Consider the following 5,382-nt stretch of genomic DNA (forward strand, 5'->3'; position numbering starts at 1 on the left):
CATGAGAAAAAGGGAAGATGACCTATGTTGGAAAGATTGTGGGAGGATGGGGACACTGATGCATTGTTGGTAGAGTTATGAACAGATACAACTTTCTGGAGAGCAATATGGCACTATGTCCAAAGAGCAATAAAATTGTTCATACCCTTTGATCCAGGAATTACAATTCTAGGTCTGTATCCAGGAGAAATTATAAAATGGGAAAAGTCCTATACGTTCCAAAATATTCATAACAGGCCTTTTTTGTAATGGCAAAGAATTGGAAATTGAGCAGATGACCATCAATTGGGAATCGCTAAACAAGTTATGGTACATAGATTCCATGGAATACTACTGTTCTATAAGAAAACCACAAGTGGTCAGACTCTAGAGAAGAATGGAATGACTTACATAATCTGATGCTGAGTGAAGGGAGTAAGAACCAAAAGAACAATGTACAGATCAACAATAACATTATGGGGGAGGATGCCCGGCCTCAAAACTGCCTGAGCCGCCGGCCGGACCGCAGCAGCCATAGCCGCAGCATCTCCCCGGGGGCCGCCATGGTGAAGCAGTCAAACGAGAAGGTGAAGTACTACACACTGGAGGAGATCCAGAAGCACAACCACAGCAAGAGCACCTGACTCATCCTGCACTACAAGGTCTACGACCTCACCAAATTCCTGGATGAGCATCCTGGTGGAGAAGAAGTTCTAAGAGAGCAAGCTGGAGGTGATGCAACTGAAAATTTTGAGGATGTAGGGCATTCTACAGATGCCAGAGAATTATCCAAGACATACATCATTGGAGAACTTCATCCAGATGACAGATGCAAAATAAACAAACCTTCAGATTCTCTTATGGTTACCCCTGATAATAACAGCAGTTGGTGGACCAGTTGGGTGATCCCAGCAATCTCTGCACTTGTTATGGCCTTGATGTATCGATCCTACATGTCAGAGTAATAATCACATTTTTTTAAAAAGCCAATAAAAGAAGAGATGGACTTAAACCAGAATATAAAGAAACCAGTTGTCACTGTCCACTTTGTTGACAGAAATCAACTTCATTTGCAAAGAGAACATTAAAATGTCAATTTCCTACCCCTCCACCTCCTGATATCCAAAAAGTGAATTATCCTTCTGTGCACTTTTCTATAGAGTGTGCCTTTTCATTCAAATTATTTTGAAAGTTTAATTTCTCTTTCTGATGCCGTATCATTACTTTGTTCTTTATATAACTAAACTAGCTGCTATAATTATTGTATAACCTTTACAATTTTTTGCATCTATTTGTGTGTTTGTACAAATCAATCCTTGATGCTCAAAAGCTATTAAAATAAGCCCTTCAGCAGGCCACTTATTTTAGATCCAAGCAATCAGTGTTGATTCTTGGCTCTGGAAGTTTTTGACTTCTGTCTACTATGACATTATCTTTAATAGAATTAGTCATTGTGGCACTTTTTTTTCTACATCAGTTTCCTTTTTAGGAAATCAAGAAACCCAATGGTTATAATTTAAATGCTTCTAATAACTTTTCTGGTACATATTATAATGGTAAGAAGAGGAAAATGTCCAGAAGAAACTGACATTGATCAAGCAACAGTTCACATCTATTCATAAAAAGGGACCTGTTCCTCCTTCCCCAATTTTCAGTCTATAATTAACACTCTGGTGCCTGGAGGCAGGGAGTGGGGAGAAGAGAGAATTTTATTTTGGAGATTGTTGTTTGGACTACAAAAAAATTGTTGTCACTCACTCCTTTTAGTAGGACTGCTATTTCTCAAATTTTTATTAAAAAGAACTGAAAGGTGTCCTTTGTGATGTTTGGATTTTTTTGTTTTGTTTTAAGGAACTTGCTGTCAACTAATGACTGACAAATTATTTTCATGAACATGTGTCCATTTCTTCCCCTCTGCACCCGCTACCCCAATTGGAAATCTTTTTGATTTCTTCCATTATGTCTGTAGCCTTTATTCTCTGATCTTTATCTTACTTTCTCTTAAAAAGGTTAATGGTTTGTTGATATGGTGGGGGAGTGAATCTGTTTTAAATGTAAGTTGTCATAATGAACTGTGATCATGCATCTTCCTCTTGATATATTAATCAAGTAGCATGTATATGAAAAACCACTAAGACACATTAAAAAGACTGATTTTTTTCTCAAAAAAAAAAAAACAAAACAATAACATTATGAGATGAACAACCTTAATGGAAGCATCTCCTCTTGGCAATCCAGAGAGCTTGGACACTGTATTTGACTGGTTATAGACTATATTATCCCCATCCTGAGGAAGAAAAACAAGACAAAACAAAACAAAGTAAAATACACATGCAAAAAAATCAACCCTTCTGAATCTGATGAACACTTCATAAAAATTATCTCATATGTCTCTTTCCCTTAATCTTATTCCTCACTCTGAAAATTACTAATTTATAAACATGTATATCAAGCTATGTATATAAAATGCTCACCTGACTGTTCTCTGCTGAGGGGAGGGATGTAGGAAAGGAGGGTGGAGGGAAATTTTGTTACTTGGAAATACGCATGTGCATATAGATGAAAATAAATAAATAAATTTTTAAAAAATTTATAAGAGAACTAAAAAAATTAAAAGTTTGATATAATAGACTTACTGTAGAAAACTGAATGAGATTAGAAAAGAATATGCATTTTTTTCTCAACTGTATTTGACTCCTTCACAAAAAAATTAAGGATGTATAAGAACTTTAAAAAATCTAACACGCAAATGCAGAAAAACAGAAGTAATAAATGGATCCTTTTCAGATCATAATGGATAAAAATTACATTAAAGAGCTATGGAACCTAGAATAAAAATTAAGGTAGCTTAGTATTCTAAACCTAAAAACACTAGTGGGTCAAAAAATGAATCCTAAAAATGATTAATAATTTCATTAAAGCTAATGACAACAATGGAAAGCATTCCAAAATTTATAGGAGAGAGTCAAAGCATTACTTAGGGAAAAATTTATTTCTTAACACACACATAAATAAAAGAGAGAAAGAACAGATCAGTGAAGTGGACTTGCAATTATAAACAACTAGAAAAGGAATAAATTAAGAATCCCCAATTAACCACCAAGATGAAAATACTGAAAATTAAAGAAAAGTTTAATAAAATTATAATATAAAAATTCATTGAGCTAACAAATAAAGCTAGGAGTTGTTTTTTATTTTTTAAAAATTTAGCTAATTTTATCTTTTTTAACATAAAGAAGAAAACCAAATTCCTAGAATCAAAAAATGAAAAAAGATAAATAAGCGACTGATGAGATGGAATCAAAGCAATAATTAGGAGCTATTTTGTCTTTTTATATGTAGTAAAACTAAAATGGAATAATTTTTACAATAGCTATAAATTACCCATAGTAACAGAAGAAATAAAATACTAAAATCTATCATTGAAAAAGAAATTGAAAGGGGGCAGCTAGGTGACGCAATGGATAGAGCACTAGCCCTGGAGTCAGGAGTACCTGAGTTCAAATCCTACCTCAGACATTTAACAATTACCTAGCTGTGTGGCCTTGCAAGCTACTTAACCCTACTGCCTTGCAAAAAAAAAAGAAAAAGAAAAGAAATTGAAAAGCCATAAATAAGCTGCCTAAGAAAAAGTTCCCAAGATTAGATGAATTCACAAGTGAATTTTACCAGACACTTAGGAAATAATTAACCTTAATACCACATCATGAGTCCTTCTGAATTGAAAGACAATAATTCAAAACAATTATTAATTACTCATGAGGGAAAAAACTGATGGGTTCTGAGTGCAAATTAAAGCATAAGTTTTCCATATTCTTTATTTTTCTTTTTGTTTTTGCAACATGGATACATGTAAATCTATATTTTCATGGCTTTACATGTAGAATTGATATTATACTCTTTGCCCTCTCAATGATTGGAGGAGGAACAAGAGGCAGAGAATTCAGAATTCATTTAAAAAAAAGAATATTAAAAATAAGATTGCAAACTCCTTTAAGGCAAGGATTGGCTCTCTTTTTGTAGCCCTGCATTTGGTATACATGGAGCATTTTTAAATGTTTTTAAATTAACTCAATCAATCCTTTGTCTTCTATTAATATTCTCTATATTACCTTCAAAGATTTCTTCTGTCCATGTCATTATGCTCTTTCTGTTCTTTGTCCTTCCAGTTGCTTCCTATTCTTTAAATTTCATTAAATTTTCAGAGGTTACCTTAAGCCCCTTCTCCCATTTAAAGTCATTCTTTACTATCCCAACAACAGTGATTTCTCCTTCCTCTGGTTATGAGAATTGGAATGATTGGCTTGTTCCATTCATTTGGTAGTTGTCATATATTACTTTATTGTCAAGTGTTTTTGGTACAACTTGGCTCTCAGATTAGATTGTAAGGACTCTACCTTATCATTTTTACTTTTTTGTTTTCTCTTTGTTTTTATGGCCATAGTACCTTTCCTGATGATATCAATAAAGCAATAAAAAAGTATTGTATATTTACTATATTTACTATTTATTTACTATATACTATTTATTTACCGTACTGATAAAAATATAGCAAGGTAGAATATAAAGTATTTTCAGAGGATGATGAAAAGATCAGTTTTCCTAGCATATATAGAAGACAATTACTATTAATAACAACAACTAATTCATATAGTACTTCAAAGTTTGCTAAATATTTCATATATATATATATATATATATAATCAGTGGAACATAATTCTAAATATACAATATAATGCAACCACTTATTAAATCTCTATAATATGTAGGAAGATCTTGTGATAGCTGTCTTAGCATAATGTGTTTAAATCAAGAAATTCTGATAAGTTTAGATAAGACTTAGTCCCTGCTTGGAAGGTTCATGCATTTAATTAAGGTATAGGAAACCAACAAAAACAATTGCAATGCCCAGCATTAAAGAAGTACTATATAGTATTGGAAGAGTGAGTTGTTATTAAACAAGGAAAACCTGTTAGAGAAGGTAGCAATGAGTTAGTTTTTATAAAGTCCATTTTATAAAGTGATTTAATATGCAAATAAGGAGATTAGAGAGCACAGGTAGTTTGGAGGCCAAATGTGGCAAGCCTTCAGTTTAGACTTTATCCTTTTTAAAAAATGGAATTCATTGAAAGTTTTTGAACTGAGTGAGTGAGACCATCATGCTTAAAATGTTATGATTTATCCTGTCTGTGGTTTGCAAAATAGCTTAGACAAGAAAGTAAATATGTATTTATTTGATTACTATATACATTTTTCTTTCTTTTTTCTCTTTTTGCTTATATCTATATTCTCTGAGAGAGAGAGAGAGAGAGAGAGAGAGAGAGAGAGAGAGAGAGATTTACCTGGATTCTAGTCCTGAATCTGATATCAAATTCCCAAAGTCAAACATTGTTTTAGTAATAG

The 5,382-nt window shown here is 32.8% G+C and overlaps 1 pseudogene; it reads left to right on the top strand.

The window, feature by feature from the left end:
* Positions 1-525: 525 nt before the first annotated feature.
* On the top strand, positions 526-1,137 carry LOC141516190 (cytochrome b5-like; annotated as a pseudogene).
* Positions 1,138-5,382: the final 4,245 nt, after the last annotated feature.

This window comes from Macrotis lagotis, chromosome 3, assembly GCF_037893015.1.
Source record: "Macrotis lagotis isolate mMagLag1 chromosome 3, bilby.v1.9.chrom.fasta, whole genome shotgun sequence".
NCBI classification, from domain to species: domain Eukaryota; kingdom Metazoa; phylum Chordata; class Mammalia; order Peramelemorphia; family Peramelidae; genus Macrotis; species Macrotis lagotis.